The 18169-nt window shown below is 46.8% G+C and overlaps 1 long non-coding RNA gene across 1 annotated transcript; it reads left to right on the top strand.

The window, feature by feature from the left end:
• Positions 1 to 305: 305 nt before the first annotated feature.
• On the top strand, positions 306 to 17101 carry LOC109319797. Its single transcript, XR_002103630.1, has 3 exons — positions 306 to 316; positions 15382 to 15387; positions 16312 to 17101. It is a non-coding gene; the product is annotated as an uncharacterized LOC109319797 (long non-coding RNA).
• Positions 17102 to 18169: the final 1068 nt, after the last annotated feature.

Here is an 18169-nt window from a genome sequence, read left to right as displayed (position 1 = left end):
ATGGTCCTGCTTTGAGCAGGAGTTTGGACTAAATGACCTCCTGAGGCCCCTTCCAACTCTAATTTTCTATGATTCTGTGCTACCCTCCCAGGGAACACTTCCATGGCACAGGTAGCACTAAGTGGCTCAATTAGGTTGTACTCCTTGCACTAAACAATCACTCTGCCAACATGTCAGAGGGTGTATCTGCACAAGATGCTTTACTGTGTAGTAGACTAAACTACTGCCCAGTAAAGCATCACCATTTACACTTGTGCAGCATTTATTGTGCAGTAAAATAGTCTACTGAGTAGTTGGCTACTACCTCTAGACACAGGTAGATTTACTACGAAGTAGCTACTGCACAATAGCGTATGTGTAGATAACTGACCAGGAGAAATTGCAGATTAGAGTCGGGGCTGGGACACTGTTCACTGCCCAGAGCAGCTGCCTGCTTCTGAGTCCTTGCTCCAGTTGGCAGATTGGAACAGTCGCTGAGAAACAAGCATCTTTCAGGGGCAAGGGATGGTATCCGAGCATCTGTCCCTGCCAACTGGGGCACAGGCCTGGGAGGCAACTGCCCTGGAGGCAGAACAGCTTCCCCCACCCCCTGGAGCCTAGGCCTAACCCCAGTGCCCCTGCCAGCCAGAGGCTGGCACCTGGGGACACCTGGAGCTCCCCCTGGCTGCTGTAGGGAAGCAGAGCAAGGCAGGAGTAGCCCTGTACTGGACTGCTCTTGTTGGGAGCAAATTTGCTCACAACAGGGAAATGTGTAGGCTTACTGGGCCTTATTTTACTGTGCAGTAAGCTCTAAGTGCATTAATAGCACATGTAGATGTGCCCAGAATGATGCTAAAAAGTACTGTAGCTATTGGCGGTATCATGAACGTGAGAATTCAATGTGATGCTGCGGCTAGTAAAACGACCAAAACGCTGGCTTGCTTCCATAGATGCTTCTCAAGCAAATCCCGGGACGTCATTCTCCCCTTGTACTCGGCTTTGGTGAGGTCACAGCTGGAGTACTGCGTCCAGTTTTGGGCCCCACAATTCAAAGAGGATGTGGAGAAGCTTGAGAGAGTTCAGAAAAGAGCCACGTGCATGATCAGAGCTCAGGAAAACAGACCTTATGACAACAGGCTGAGAGCCATGGGGCTCTTTAGCCTGGAAAAGCACAGGCTCAGGGGTGATCTGATGGCCACCTATAAGTTTATCAGGGGTGACCACCAGGATCTGGGGGAACGTCTGTTCACCGGAGTGCCCTAAGGGATGATGAGGTTGAACGGTTATAAACTCCTGCAAGACCGTTTCAGGCTGGACACAAGGAAGAATTTCTTTACTGTCCAAACCCCCAAGGTCTGGAACAGCCTGCCATTGGAGGTGGTTCAAGCACCTACATTGAACACCTTCAAGAGCAAATTGGATGCTTATCTTGCTGGGATCCTATGACCCCAGCTGACTTCTTGCCCCTCAGGCAGGGGGGCTGGACTCGATGATCTCCCGAGGTCCCTTCTAGCCCTGATGTCTATGAAATCATCTTAATGACTAGGACAAAGATCTACGTTTTCAAATGATCTTGAAACTACCATGAATAGATGTATCAGATTCTGACACAAGTTCATCACATTCTGCTTTCCTACAGTACATTTCCCCTGAAATGATTCTTTACTTCTTATTTTAACTGGCTGTATATTACTATATTTCCGTGGCATTCACTGTTGGATGTATTTACCACTGAGTCAAGCGTATGATGTTCTTGGGAATCCCTGAGACTGAAAACCACCTATGTGTTCTAAATTTAAGATCCAGAGATTTGCTTCTCCACCTCACTGCACCTTGTGTACCTACACCCACCTCTACAAAGAAGATGTGAAGCATGCTCAAAATCACAGTGGAGACACTTCATACCCATTCATTTTACCCAGATGTAAATGGCTACACAAGTGACAAATCAGGTTGTGTATCAAACGTGTTCATGGTTGATAATACCATTTCCTTGCACCCCCATAATATGGCCACATATGATACTGCTTGAAGGCGCATGTACAACGAAAAATCTCACAAAGTACAATAAATGAGCACCAGCATTTGTTACAAAATGGTCAGCTGTGGTGTAGAGACATGAGAAGATGGTGATTAGACTGGACAATATGAAACACCATTAGGAAACCGAATATTTATTTCAGAGTTATGTCTTTACACTTGGAAAACAGGCAAATATTGCCCCTATTGGGTGGTAAACTGGTGACATGTGTGATAGCATTTACTTGAGCTGGAAGGCCATAATGACAGCGATGGTTTGGGAGAAAGTGATGCGACTAGTAATTGCAGCAATTAAACTGTAATGACATAATTAATGTAAAGATTATGCATGGCTCAACTCCAAGCTATCAAAGTGTGAGAGGTGTTTATCGTGCTTAGATGGGAATTATTCCTGTCAAAATGATATCAAATCTACTTTTATGGACAAGTTTACAAGAATTTTGGGAATAGTTACACACTGATCGGTGGTGATAATCAGGCTGATGTGTACTGGGAGAAACCAAAGTAGGATTTTGAATAGGGAAGGACAAACCAACCATTGTCAATGAGAATGAACTGAAGAAGTTTGGGTACAATATATACCTTCCTAGCCATTTTCCAAACCCTGAATCATAGAATAATAGACAAAAAGGGTTGAAAGGGACTTCAGAAGGTCATCTTGTGCAGCCTCCTGCTCAAAGCAAGACCATCCCCAACTTTCTCGAGCCAGGCCTTAAAAACCTTGAAAGCTAGAGATCCCACAGCCTCCCTAGGTAACCTGTTCCAGTGCTTCACCACCCTCCTAATGAGAAAGTTTTTCCTAATATTCAACCTAAACCTCCCTTGCTGCAACTTGAGACCATCACTCCTTTGTTCCATCATCTGCCACCATCGAGAACAGTCCATCTTCTTTGGAACTACCCTTCAAGTAGTTAAAAGCCGCTATCACATGCCCTCTGATCATAGGCGGACAAAGAAAAAATTATATGTGGGAGGGGGGGGGCTAAGCATGTCGCATGTGCATGCAACATCTTTTCCCCCCCTCATGCCCAGCAGGTAAGTCTGTGGAGAAGGGTCACAGGAGCGGGGTGGGGCGGGGCATATCGCAGCCTCCGCAGTGAGGAAGTGTGTGGGGCAGAGGCAGGGGCAAATGAGGCCCTGGCCAGGCCGGGTGGTGAGACAATCAGAGATGAGGTGCATTGACCGCAGACCTTGCCTCTGCCCCACACCCTCCCTCAATGTGGGGGCCTTGATCTGCCCCCCAACCAAGCCTCTTTCCCTTCACGGAATAGACAGATTGATACTTCCCTGCCATGCTGGGCAGCCAGTGATCCATATGCTGGGCTGTGATCCTGGCTGTGTGTGCATCCCTCCCCACCCCTGCTGCAGCCATCCAGAGCCTGCGGCTAGGCTGTCTTGCAGCCCTACCTGCTGCCCCACATTTGCGGGGGCTGAGTCCCATTAGCCCTGGCCATCCTCTGCCTATGCCTCTGAGTCATCTCTTCTGCAGATGAAATAAACCTAGTCCCTGCAGTCTCTCCTCAGAAGTCATGTATCCCATCTCCTGAGCCATTTTTGTGGCCCTGTGCTGGACTCTCTCCAACTTGTCCACATCCTTTCTATAGTGGGGGGCCCAAAATTGGACACAGAACTCCAGATGTGGCCTCATTGGTGCAGAATAGAAGGGAATAATTACTTCCATCCATCTTACTGTCCACTGTAACCTCCAGATCCTTTTCTTCAGAGCTGTAGCTTAGCCAGGCAGTTTGCAGGCTGTAGCAGTGCATGGAATTTGTCCTTCAGAAGGACTTTGCACTTATCCTTATTGATCCTTTTAAGGTTTCTTTTAGCCCAATCCTCCAATTTGTCTAGGAGACTCTGAATTCTAGCTCTACCCTCTGGTATATCTACTATCCCCCAGAGCTTGGTGAACTTGCTGAGAAGTCATTCCATCCTATCTTCCAGATCGTTAATGAAAACATTGAATAAAACTGGCCCCAGGACAGACTGCTGGGGCACTCCACTTGATACTGGCTGCCAGCTAGACATTGAGTCATTGATTACTACCCCTTGACCCAGACAATCCAGCCAACTTTCTATCCACCTTACAGTTGATTCATCCAGCCCATATTTCCTTAGCTTGCCTTGAAGAATGTTGTGGGAGACCATACCAAAAACCGTGCTAAATATCAAGGTATACCACATCCATTGGTCTCCCCATATCTACAGACCCGGTCATCTCATCATAGAAGGCAGTCAGGTCAGTCAGGCATGACTTGCCTTTGGTGAATCCATGCTGGTTCCTAATAACCTTCTCCTCCAAGTGCTTAGAAATGGTTTCTTTGAGGTTCTGCTCCATGATTTTTCCAGGGATTGAAGTGAGGTTGACTGGTCTGTAGTTCTCTGGATCCTCCTTTTTCCCCTTCTTAAAGATGGGAACTATATTTGCCTTTTCCCAGCCATTTGGGGCCTCCCAAAATTACCACAAGTTTTCAAAGATAATGGCCAGTGGCTCTGCAATCACATCAGCCAACTCCTTCAGCACCCTTGTATGCATTGCATTTGGCCCCATGGAATTGTACACATCCAGCTTTTCTAGACAGTCCCTAACCTGTTCTTTCACCACTGAGGGCTGCACACCTTCTTCCCAAACTGTGTTGCTTGATGCAGTAGTCTGGGAGCTGACCTTGCCTGTGAAGACCAAGGTAAAAGAGGCATTGAGTACTTCAGCCTTTTCCCCATCATTTGTCACTAGGTTGCCTCCCCCATTCAGGGAGGACCACACTTTCCCTGACCTTCCTCTTATTGCTGACATACTTGTAGAAACCCTTCACGTCTCTTGCTAGCTGAAACTCCAGTTGTGCTTTGGCCCTCCTGACTTCATTCTCGCATGCCCAAGCAATGCTCTTACACTCCTCCCTAGTCATTTGTCCAAGATTCCACTTCTTATAAGCTTCTTCTTTGTGTTTAAACTCATGGAAGAGTCCTCTGCTAAACCAAGTTTGTAGCTTGCCACAGTTGCTATTCTTTCTGCACATTAGGATGGTTTGTTCCTGTGCCCTCAGTAAAGTTTCTTTAAAATACAGATAGCTTTCCTCAACTCCTTTCCCCTTCAGACTGGACTCCCAGGGGATCTTGCCCATCAGTTCCCTGAGGGAGTCAAAATCTGCTTTTCTGACATCCAGGGTCCATACTCTGCTGCTCTTCTTCCTGTCTTTCCTTAGGATCCTGAATTCAATCATCTCATGGTCACTGCTGCCCAATTTGTCATCCACTTCTACACCCCCCTACAGATCCGTCTTGTCCTGGTGAGAAGTAGCCAGTGGTGTGCCTCAAGGGTCTGTGCTTGGTCTGGTGCTTTTCAACATCTTTATCAATTATTTGGATGTGGGGGTGAAGAGCTCACTGGCCAAGTTCATGGACAACACCAAGTTATGAGGGAGCGTGGTCACACTTGCAGATAGGCTGCAAATACAGGTGGACCTGGATAGACTGGAGAGGTGGGCAAATCAGAACCAGATGAGGTTCAACACTCAGAAGTGTAAAGTGCTCTATCTGGGGGCAAATAATCCCCAGCATACCTACAGGCTATGTGGTGACAATTTGACTTGTACCATGGCTGAAAGGGACCTAGAGATAATAATTGATCATCTCAAGAACATGAGCTTTCAGTGCAATGCAGTAGCCAGCAGGGCAAACAATACTTTGGCATGCATCAACCGTTGCATCTCATGTAAAGCCAAGGAAGTGATTCTTCCACTGTACTCAGCACAGCTGAAATACTGCATCCAGTTCTGGGCACTGCACTTCAATAAGGATGTGGAAAAACTTGAGAGGGTCCAGAGACAAGCCACCCATATGAACAGAGACTTGCGAGGCAAACCATATGAGGAGAGGCTGAGGGACTTTGGTCTCTTCAGCCTAAAGAAGAGAAGGCAGAAAGGGGACTTGGTAGCAGCTTACCACTGTGTCAGGGGAGTACATCAAGATCTCAGTGAACAACTGTTCACCAGGGCACCCATGGGAAAGGCCAGGAGTAATGGATACAAACTTCTGGAAGACTGCTTCAGGCTCAATCCTAGGAAAAACTTCTTCACAGGCAGGGTGTCTAGATTGTGGAACAAACTCCCTCCAGAGATGGTGCAATCCCCTACCCTGAAAATCTTCAAGAGGAAACTGGACAGTCACTTTTCTGAGGTCACCTGAGCCCCAGTTGTCTTTCCTGCCTAGTGCAGGAGGGCTGGACCTGATGACCTTGTAAGTTCCCTTCCAGATTCTAACAATCTATGAATCTGCTAATTCTTCCCTGTTTGTGAGCAGTAGGTCAAGAAGAGCATGGCCCATAGGTGGTCTCTCCAACACTTGCATCAGGAAGTTGTCCCCAGTACTCCCCCCAAAAATCTCACTGGATTGCCTGTGCACTGCTGTACTGCCCTCCCAGCAGATGTCAAGCTGACTGAAGTCCCCCATGAGAACCAGGGCCTGTGATCTGGAAATGTCTGGTAGTTGTCTCAAGAACAACAGCACCCTGGTTGCTCTCTCCTCTAATCTTAACCCAGAGACTTTCAACAGGCCTATCTCCAGTTTCATACTGGAGCTCTGAGCGATCATACAACTCTTTTACATATAGTGTAACTCCTCCTCCTCTTCTCCCCTGCCTGTCCTTCCTAAACAGTTTGTACCTATCCATAAGTGTTGCAGTCATGTGAGCTATCCCACCAAGTCTCTGTTATTCAAACCACATCACAGTTCCTTGACTGGACAAGGACTTCCAATTCTTCCTGCTTGAATCCCAGGCTCTGTGTGACTAGCATCTGAGGAGACTAGCCAATCGCCCTAGTTTCTCAGGAAGAATGAGGACTTCCCTGTTTCCCCCTCCTGCTTCTGCTTCCTCCAGGTCCCTTGCTTCTCCACTTACTTCAGGGCTTTGTTCTCTATCCCCCTCCAAATCTAATTTAAAGCCCTCCTCACTAGGTTAGCAAGACTGTCTGCAAAGATACTCTTCCTTCTCTTCATCAGGTGGATCCCATCTTTTCCTTGCAATCCTTCTTGGAACAACATCCCATGGTTGAAGAAGCCAAATCCCTCCTGGTGACACTGTCTGTGCAGCCATGCATTGATCTGCAGGATCACTCCTGCCTGCGCCATTCCCCTAGACCAGAAGAATTGAGGAGAATACCACCTGTGCTCCTGCCCCCTTCACCCTTGCACCCAGAGCCTGGTAGTCACTCTTGATCTGCTCAGGGTCACCCCTGACAATATCATTGGTGCCCACATGGATAAGCAGCTTGCAGTAGTAGTCAGAGGGTTGGATGAGTCTCAGTAATCCTTCCATGACATCTTGGAACTGGGATCCAGACAAGCAGTAGACCTCCTGGACCAGCAGGTCAAGCCGGCAGATGGATCTCTCCATCCCCTACAGGAGGGAGTCTCCAACTACCATCACCCATTGCTTCCTCTTCATGGCAGCGGTCTCAGTGCTTCCCACCTTGGGGATTTGTGTCCTGGCCTTTTCCACCAATGCAATGTGCTCCTTTGCCTCTGTTGCTAGTGCTCTATATCTGTTCTCCAGGCAAGCCTCTGCACATGGGGATGACAACTTCTTGCTGCTAGAAGACACAAGCTTCCAGTTTCCACCTTCCTGGGAGTACGTGTCCTCTTCCTTTTCTAGCACCACCTCTGGACTGTGGAGGAAGGACTGCCAGAGGTTTCCTCCAGCATGGAATTGCCTAAGTCCTCATGGTGGAGGATGCTTTGGAGCCTTGCTACCTCCTTCTGTAGCTCTTTTGCTGTTTCCCTGAGGGACACCATCAGAAGAGACTGCTCACATTGCAGGCACGCCCCCACTGGAAAGAATCTGTGCCACAGCTTGCACAGCACCAAACCAGGACCTAAGTGGAAGCCTCAGCGGTGTGTGATCCTGCCTGGATAGATACCTTACAGGCACAACTGGAGAAAGAGTTGGAAGTGGCAGTAGCTCTGGCATTGCAACATTCTCCAGCCAGGTCTCTGGGTCTTTTAATCTGCTGCCTCTCGCTTTCTGCCTCTCTTTCCAAGCTGACCTTCCCTAGCTACTGTATTTTTCAGACCATAAGACGCACCAGACCATAAGACGCACCCCTCCTGGAGCCTCAGTCTCCGCGGCAGCGAGTCCCTCCTTCGGACTCCTGCCCCGTCTGTTCCGGCCGGCCGTTTTTATTGCCGGCTCCTGGCCACCAGCACGGGCGCCGGCTTCCGGTCTAAACAAGCGGCGGATGTCCCGCTCGGGCTCCGCCGCCTCCGCGGGCAAGCTCCGCCCCGTCTCCCTGGGACACACACCTTCGGACCATAAGACGCACCCTCGTTTCCCCCCCACTTTTGGGGGGAAAAAAGTGCGTCTTATGGTCCGAAAAATACGGTAATTCCTCTGTAGCTGGCCTGTTTGCTGTTCCTTGATCTGAAGGGTTCCCTTTTCTCTTCTTCTCAGCAAGCTTGCAGTGAAAGAATGTGAGCATTTCCAAGGAAACTCCCTAGCAAACTCCCCCTCGCTCTCGCCTCTAGTTAAACAAGGGGCTTAAGTCTTGGTCTAGCTGTTGAGTTTTAGCTGCTAAGATAAAACTACATAGGTTAGTCAGTCCTAATTACTTATTCAAAAAAAAGCATTTTACCTTTCAGGCTCCCCTTCAAAGAGGGGAAGCGAACTGCTTGAAAACTGTCCTGTTTGCTTCTTCCCAGTCACTTGGACTGTCTCCTTATATACCTCTCCCGGGCCTGGACTGGCTAGGCCCCTTTGTTAGGGCTCCTGCTCACACACAAGCAGTAATCGGTCCCCTCAGCTGCTCAAAGCACACACTCAAACACACAAACCCAAACAGCCCTCAGCAAGCCAAACCAAGAAAAGAGACATTATGCCACCATTTGCTAGCTGTATGCAGGTTTTCCTCATTCCTGAAATCTATTTCAGGGTCTCAGCCAATCAGATAGTACCCTTCCAAAATTCATGCTGGGAAACCCGGAACTGATTTGTTCCAGGTTACACAGAAAGACTGGTAAAGAGGAGATAATAAAGGCCAGATCACCAGACTCCCAGGCTAGTGTCTTAACTGAAATGTAGGTCTTTTCTCTGCCTCCAAGGTTATTTAAATGAGAAAAATGCATTGTAAATTGCATGTCTGTTCATGTCCAATTATAGAGATTTGTTTATGTTTTTACAACATATTTTTATATGAACAATAAAAATGCCTGCTAACAAGTGTTGTCTTTTGTGTCCCCACAGTGTCTGCCCTGGTCCTGAACCTACTCTGTGGATTAGCTTCTGGGTTTTTGAAAGCTTATCTTAACACATCTCCCAGCAACTCAGGAGTGAAGACAAGTAAAAGTTAAAACTATTAAGGCCTCAAGGAGCGAAAAAGAAGAGATTTTTTTTCAGTGTGGAAAGCCAATTCTGCTCAGTTCCATACTTTGCTCATGGATCTAACCAGTCACCTGTCAGTGAGGCACCCTAACCATGAAAACTGGACAGAGTATGGAACAAAATAAACTGCCACTGTATTCCTCCCTTTGAAGATGGGACAATGGGAGAATTACAAAAGGTTCAGAGTTACGTGGTTAAGATAACAGCCAGAAACTGGTGATTCTTTGAAAGATCCACATGGTCCTATTCTACAAAATTGGGCTGAAAGTATGACAAAGCCTCTATCCCTCACTGTACAAGTGAGGTATCAAATGATATTAGAGCTTCCACATAACGCATGTTAATGGGTAAAAACAAAATGATGGCCATGTTCCACCTCAAAGATAGATAGTTCATTGGAATACACAAGGTCAAAATCTGACTTCAGATGTCTGCATGTAGCTCCCACTAATCTGAAAGTCTTTTAATGTGCCTGTTAAAGTTTACTATACTGTGGCAAAGTGGGGCTCCCCACCTAGCTGCAGTGCTAGGTTCCCCACTTGCCTTTGAGCACACCTCCCACCTGACTCGCCTGCCATGCCTCTTTCTTAATAGTTGTTAATTAAGGTGGGAGGCTGCCCACTTTATGCCCAATGCCAGAGGGTGTTATCTGCGGCTCCAAAACTCCTTTACACCACAGCCCATGCCTCGCAGATGGCATCCAGCTGTTACAGTGCTCCTGGCCTACCTCCAGAGCAAGCTTAGGCTATGCCATCAGGCCTCAGTCACACGCACATTAATACCACCTACCTTTCACTCGGGCCTCACACACTCCACCCTCTCTCATGGGGTCTCTTTCATGCATCACCAACTTATGCTGCTTTGCCCCCGCCCACTTGGAGCAGGCCCCTTAGGCCATAGGCTTAGCTAGTCCATTCCTTGGGTGCCAAACATACCATCTGTTGGGTCTCTCCCGTGACTCTCACCGGGGTAGTGGCCAGCCAATTATCCGACCGGGTCTAATCTTACTCTGGCCCCTTCTGGGGGCAACACTATGTGTATAAAAATGTACTGGGCCCTCAGCCCTCTTGTTCCTCTCCCCCGTCACTGGGGCTCCCCATCTCTGCCCCTTCTCTGGAGTTCCACACTGTCCCCTTCACTCAGGGCCACTCATCTAAGCCCTTCACTTGGGGCCATGGGGCTTCACTCCCCAGCGGGCTCAGATGACCATAGCCATGCCTAGCCCCAACTTCCCCTCTTGGGGTCTTGCACCCCCACAGGGCTCGGGTGGCCATAGCCATGCCTGGCCCCAACTCTCCCTCCTTGGGGTATTGCATTCCACAGGGCTCCGGTGGCCAGAGCCATGCCTGGCCCCTACTCTCCAATGTTACATAAACCCACCTGAAGGTGAGGGCTAGGGTTAAGGCACCCCTACCTGCCTTTCACCGGGGTGATCACTGGCCTGGCATTTCCTGGGGGCTCCTGTACCACTGAGAGCCCCACCAGGCTACCCACTCCTGGCAGGGTGCAGTTTTAGGTCATGCCCAGGACCAGGAGCCTCCTGACCATCCCCTACAGCTCCTCCCTTACCTTCAGGATATTCCAGCAGCCTTGCAACCAGGTAATGTTGCTACCTCCCCAGCCAGCAGGGAACTGAGCTCTTTATATAGGCAGCCAGAGAACTAAAATGGCTGCTTAGCTTTGGTCTTAAAGTGGCAGGCACCAACAGTGCCCTGCCATATATACCATCTGTTACTAGTAGTACCCTAAATCTCTCACCCTGCCCCTGCTGCCAAAACAAGTGGCATCAGGGTATTGTGGGTCCCATCCTTTCCCTCAGACAGTTCTTGGACTTCGGTCCATAACAAACTATAGGCCAAATTCTTCTCCTCTTCCTTCTACTTGATTTGTGGGTAGGCAACTATGTAACAAGGGGAAGCTAAGATGTTAGGCCAGAGCTAGTCCATAAGGGCAGCTATACAGATGTTCCAGGGTGGTAGGGAGAGCAAAAAGCAGCTCTGAGACCCACTCTAATTAAAACACCTGCAGTGTCATGTGTATTCAGCACCCCAGCCACCATTTTGAAAAGCAAGATTGCTGAAAACACATGACATGGCACACGGAGGCTGCTAGAGTGCACTAATTAGCATGATCCAGCACTCTTACAGACTTAATTAATCAAGCCTGCTCTGATGCGTGCTAATTAGCATGCCTTAGAGTACAGCTCTATCACATGTATAGCTGCCCTATGATTCTAGTACAGAATTCTCTGCTTTTTTTACACTACACACCAAATATAGTCACTTTCAACAAGTCCTTCTGGGTTCTATCCAGAATCTGTTTTCCTTTTCTGAGGGAGGCATGGTGGGAATTGGCACAGTGTTTTATGGGGCACTTGTAGGACTAAAATTAATATCTGCTATATGATTTTGCTCTTAGATAGCATAATTATGTATTTTATTTGGCTTTGGCTGAACCTAAGAGAGCCCTGAGGTCCAGTAAAATGGAACCTATATTTGAGTTCATGCAAGCATACGATATAGTGGCCATTCGACATTATAAACGTACTTTGTTTGGTGTCTGAGGAGGAATAATGACTTTCCATTTAGACTGTAGAGTGTACTGCTTAATAATAAATATACTCCTGACATTGTTAAATGATAGTGTGCTTCTAATAAACCCCATGCTGATCTGTGTGCTGGTTAGAGTGGGCAATTCATCTTCCTGGGCTGCTGAAACTTTAGCTGGGATTATAAAGACAACATGAATCAGACACTATCAGTAATTCCCCCTGCTGGTTTGCTCATTTTCTCACCATAACAAAATATTTAATAGTTTACTCCTTATTTGGGGGCTCCCATTATTAGTTAATTCTAATATTAGGCACACAAAAAGCCTGGGAGGCAATTTCAAGGCATATAAGTAAGGGATCAGTATGATTCCTTGCCCCTGCCCCCCCGCCATCTACCCAATATCAGCCTCTATCACATTTGTGCTGTAGAGCCAACAAGCCAAATTCTGACTCCCCCAGACTGAACTAACTGCTCTAATTTTTTCCTTGATTTGCTACTGAAGGCAGGGAAAGATCATATTATCTTCAAATCTAATTATGGCACCAGTGATTTCCAAGGAATTGGCTTTATGAAGTGGCTCATAAAAGTCTTGCTTGTCATCATGCCCACTAATACCCTTTGGTCTCATGCACCAACCAGGGCCTGTTGTATATTAGGCAATAATACAACATCCGGTGGGCTGCCACGATGTGCAAATATAGCAAGTGCCATACAGAGAATAGCCTGCAACCAGTGAACCCTGCATCTTCCTCAGTTAATCTGGATGGAAAAGGATTTGAGGGCTGAACCAAAGGGAAGAGTTTCCCACTAGCTTCACTGAGCTTTGTAGCAGGCCTCTGGTGACATTTCTTTACCATTTTTTTTCTAGTTATCATCTTTGCAGTGTAGGAGGGGACAGCTCATATGACTGGTATTGGCTACTATGCTTTTCATTTCTCATTGTGCACATCTACATGTGCCATTAATTTGAAGCAATAAACTCTGATGCATATCACGCCAGAGTTTATTGCCTCTGGACATAGTTTGAATGTCTGTAGCCCAGGGCTACAGTATGTTGAGCTGGGTTGAAGAAGTCTTGGTTGGCAAGGGACCCAAGGAGTCAGCCTTCCAGCCCTGGGCTGCTCCAAACTGGCTCAACATGCTGTGGAGAGGCTGGCTGGGGAATTAGGGTACTCCAGCGTAGGCCTTGCTGACAAGCATCCTTCGCACTGAAGCGCCCTCGTGCCCCAGCCAGCCGTGTCAGCGTCTACATGTGTGTTGCTGTGGAGTAAAAACTCCACAGCAGGATAGTACTTGCATTTAAAACTACTACCCTTTTGTCAAGTTTATTAGCTTACTGCAGCCTACTAGGACTGCACATGTAGACACTGAAATGTTTATTGAGGAGCTAATTAGGCAGCTCCATAATAAACATCTCATGTAGGTGCGCCCCATGACTGCCTCACAACACAGCAAGTCTGTTTATCAGTAGTTATTTTCCTGTGACCCACCCATTCACAGAGGATTGGGTGTGTACAGAAAAGTGCCACAAAAACTGATATCCTTTGCTGGCAGAAGCAGCACAAAGGGCAAGGACTGTTATGTCTCTGTGGCCCATTCAATCTCACAGGAAAGTCTTCTAGGCTATGTCTCAGGCCCATTAGTAGGGCAGCATCTGAGAGTTGGGTTTATGAATACTGTGCCTTTCCCACTCATAAGTAAATAAAGGGGTTTTCTTATTGAGGTTACCTTGAAAAAACCCATGGGCCAGATCCCAGAGTCCTTACCTTAAGCATAACTCTCAGTGAGCTGGATTTGCCCCTAGAATATTTACAGTACACAAAAAGCAGCTGACTGCTAGCACATCTATGTCCAAAGCACTATAGGGAAAGATACAAGCTAATTAACAAAGAGCTTTTACCCCTCACAGCCTTAGCTAGGCCTCAGCTGGGATGTGTATGAAGGTTATAAATATAGAGGAGCTGGCTGGCATGCTCAGATGCAAGACAGGGAGTCTGAAGACTGGTTTTCAATCCATTTCTGCCTCAGGCAAACTGTGTGCAAGCTACCTTTTAGATCCCAGTACAGCCTTTTTCACATTTGAAACTGGACCTCCCATTGTTTCCCAGTGCAATAAGGTGTCAGGTTAAGGACCCTTTATTTCTTCCATTTACTCATAGTGCCCTTGCCCCGACCTTGAAATACAGCAAACATTTCCTCTTCCTGCTGGGTGCCTACCCCTCTTCAGATACCTATGGACCATGGTCATGAATTATTAATATTATGAAACATTTAGATAGGGCATTACATTTTCTCAGCACTCAGATAAACAGATGAAATCCAACAAGTCTAAATGAGACAAACACAAGACCAGACATGGGGCAAAAGTTCAAGAAATGGAATCAGGGTAGCACATAGGGAATCTTAGTGAGATCAAAGGAGGAAGAAGTGGTTGATGAGGGGGCGCTAGCAGGAAGCATGATGGAACAAAGAAAGTGCAGTAGAAAAAGGAGAAAGCAGGAAAGATCAGAGAAATGCATGGGGAGTCGGGAACAGAAATGTAATTGGGGAAGGCTATATATGTGAGGACAAAACTGTTGACTCAGATACGTTAAGAGACAGGAAATCAATGGAAAGACTGAAATGAGGGGTAAGGAGGAGGAGATAGTAGTGGCTGTAGCAGCATTTTGGACAAACCGGAGAAAAGCAGCTGCTAAGGGACAACAGCAGAGATCAAGGTGGGAGATGAGTAGGGAATGCCATTTAGCCTCCCTTGTTGTCTCATGCTATTTCAGCTGAGCGAGTGCAACTTTACAGGTCCATTCAGTGCCTCATTCCCAACAGCATACAAGTCCGCCATCAGCTCAGAAAAGGCTCCAGAGCTGTGCTTGTCTCAATTGCTCATCATGGTAAAACCTGCACGTCCTCTGGGTTGCAACACTGGCCATCATGAGTCTTTGTAACGAGATGAGGAAATATGATACACGAGCTCTGAATCAGAGCAAATAAGCGCATCTCATTTCAGAGCTGGCTCACAGATGGGTAGAGATCAGATCGGCTGTAAGAAATTCCCTTTATTGTGCAACTTGTTATTCATGGTAGGGTGAGAGCAGTTTCAAAGGTGATCCCATGCACTCTGAGGGATATCTTTTTATATCTAATGTACTTTATACAGACCAAATTGGTTTTTGCTTCAAACATCTCTCCGCAGAGGAAAATCAATTTCAGGTTACAATGGCTGTGATCTTTCAAGCTAAAGATCCACTGCAAATGTACTAAGCAGTTTGGGATGCAAAGCTGCATAGACTGAATGTGAAAAGTGCATGCTCAAGCACACACTGTGCTCAAATCAAGGCTTGGCTTTTATTGTGCTTAATATACCACCACAACTGAAACAGTGCAAAACCAAGGGGTCTTCTGACCTCATAAAGGAACTTTTTAACTCTTAAACCTGTGCAGGGCAGAGTGTGGTGTCATTTCACAGTTTGTATTGCTGGAATGGCCACAGGCCCCAATCCAGATCAAAGCCCCTTTGTGCTAGGTGTGGAACCAGCATGGACAAAATGCAGTCCCTGCTCTGAGGAGCAAGCAACTGCAGGCAAACATGCCTGAGATCCTGCTATGCTGGAGGACAACAAGGGGCCAGCAGAAGATTAGGACCCAGAGGAGTAGGGTATTGATATACAGCCAGGAAATTAGTAGTAGTTGTGCTAGAGCCAGAGTGCTTATGTTCCTTTGTTGCAGTTTAAACTAGCACTTTAGGTTCGGGACTAGCAGGCATGGTACGGAAGTCCTAATAGTGCCTGAGGGCGTGAGAGTGTCCTGAGCCTGTCTAGGACTGAGGGGGGCCAAGACACAAAATAGGCTTGAGCCCCAAAGACAGGCTACAGCCCAGCAGGAGATGGTGGCCTAGTGTGGGATGAAGCCAAGTAGGGGCTAGGGTGCCCAGACAGAGCCAAAGCAGCTCACTGTCCAAGGCAGGGCAGTGATGGGGCCAGGGGTCCCAGGATTAAAGCAATTGAGACAGAAGCAGGTGCCCGGAAACTAGGTCTAGCACAGTGGACCTGGGCTAGAAGGCCCAGCTAGAGAATAGAGGCAGAAGCCAAGAAAACTGAGGCTCTGATGAGGGAATAACACAGCGACACCTGTGAGGCACAGACATGGCTAAAGGGGAGGTCAGAGGCCTTTAAGACTACAGGTACCCTGGGATGCAGATGGGCCAAGAGTGCCTACTCAACTTAAGGCCAGAACTGAGATCAGTGGAGTCCGGGAGGGACCTGCTAGCTGTTAGCCAGATTGAGGATAGTTCTAGGACCCTCAGGCAGCCTCTCTTTTGATCCAATAAATACATCAAGGCATGGCAGATGGGAAGGGAAGGGTATCATAGAGGCAGAGCATGGGTTGCGTTGCCACTAGGGGGCATCACAGATGCCCCTGGAGCACAGCATCACTACACCTACCCACTGAAATCCTTCCAACTTCCCCTCCCAACTACAGCGCCCCCCAACACCTTCACAGCCTGCACTGTATCTTGTAAACCCAACTGCAATTCCCTACTTGGCTCTCATCCCTCCCAATTCCAGTGCTGATCCTGGTTATAAGAACTTAGAGCCATAGCTGCTTCACAGACAGACTCCCTTCCTGACCTTCCCCAAACCTTCTCCTAACAGAGCCCCATCCCTCCCAGCTGCATTTTTTCAAGTCTTGGGGACTGTGAGTTGCTAGTGCATTTATAGCATGGAATATAAGAAGCTCAAAGGCTTGACACACATATCAAGACCTCAATTCTACCTTGATCCCACACTGGGCAAAGGAAGGCAGTTACAGGTAATTAAGAAGCCGACTCACTCCTTTCTTTTGCAAGCCGGCTTTTATTTGGCTAGTGGATTTACAGGCTGCTTTGAAAAAGGTGTGCTCAGCAAGTAACTCCATTCTCATGTTCTTCTGGTCCCATTTGATTACTATTATGGCTGGACACACAGAAATCCACAAAGGAAGATGAACTAAAACTAGTGTAATAGATATGGTGTAGTTTATAATAGTCTCTCTAAATCATTTTAGCTTGGCTTGAGAGAGTAAGAACTGTTAATGATGCTCTAGCGTCAAGTAATGACTATACTAGTGTGCTGGGGTTGACTCAGCATTACAAAAGAATAGAAGCTTTTGCTAGAGAAAATAGGCCAGATGCCTAGTATACAATCCCTCTTATATAGCTGAATTGTCATCTCTTAAACGATAAACGTAAGCCACAAGAATTATTAAAGGGCCTCCAGTACAGATTTATCATTTAGTGTATGACTATAAATATAAAATAAATTTCAAGGTACTGGAAACTGACTACAAGTAAAGCAGCCCTGAATAATTTCTGTAAAGCTGAGGAAAGGAGATTCACTACAGAACTCCCTCTTCAGGGAGGCACTTGCGGGCTTTCATTGCTCCAATTGTGTCTATTTGCAACATGCTCAATAATGCATGATTAATGTGTGATGCAACACATCTTTAAGCCACTTTTAAGAGTTTAGAGGCAAAGGGGAGACGTGATTTCATAAGACTCAGAATCAAGTGGATTTAACTTCATTTGGAGATTTGTTAAAATCCTAGAAATCATGTTAAAGGGGGCTGAGATAAATCTGGGCTCAGTTTTGGTTAGATGGGAAACATATACATATCACACTCACCTGTTATAAGACCCATTTCCTTGCACAGTATGTAAAGGCAAGGTGAGATGTTCCTTGCTTCTGTGACAGAACTACCTGCAATGTAGGTTACAGGTTTGTAGACACAAACCACTGAGCTTCACCCATCTCTAATAAGATGCCAAACACTTGTGGAAAGCAGCATAGGGCAGATGCAATCAAGTTATAGATGGAGCAGCAAAAGGTATGTGCTGTAACAAGAGTGAAAGGGAGGACCAGCAGGGTAAACCCTATATTAAAACAAGCACTTCATTAGATTATTAGAACAAAGACAAGAGTTAAAAATCTAACCTGCTTTTGGCTTTGATACAATTTGCTTGCTTGTTGCAGAACTCTTGGCTTGAACAACAGAAATGAACTAATGAGGACACTTTTGTTTGTAATCAATTTGGGTTCTCACATGCTAGCCCAAGGCTAGGATTGATTGGGTTGCAGAGTTCAGGGAGAAGTTTGTTCAGAATAATTAAACCGATTTCCAGTAAAGTTTTTGATTCCCCCTCCCCTTTCATGAAAATATTTCTATAGATGTTTTTAGAACTTCTAAAAGCTAT

This window comes from Crocodylus porosus, unplaced genomic scaffold, assembly GCF_001723895.1.
Source record: "Crocodylus porosus isolate Cpor-Errol unplaced genomic scaffold, CroPor_comp1, whole genome shotgun sequence".
Classification (NCBI taxonomy): Eukaryota; Metazoa; Chordata; order Crocodylia; family Crocodylidae; genus Crocodylus; species Crocodylus porosus.
This window is presented reverse-complemented; position numbering and strand designations above follow the sequence as displayed.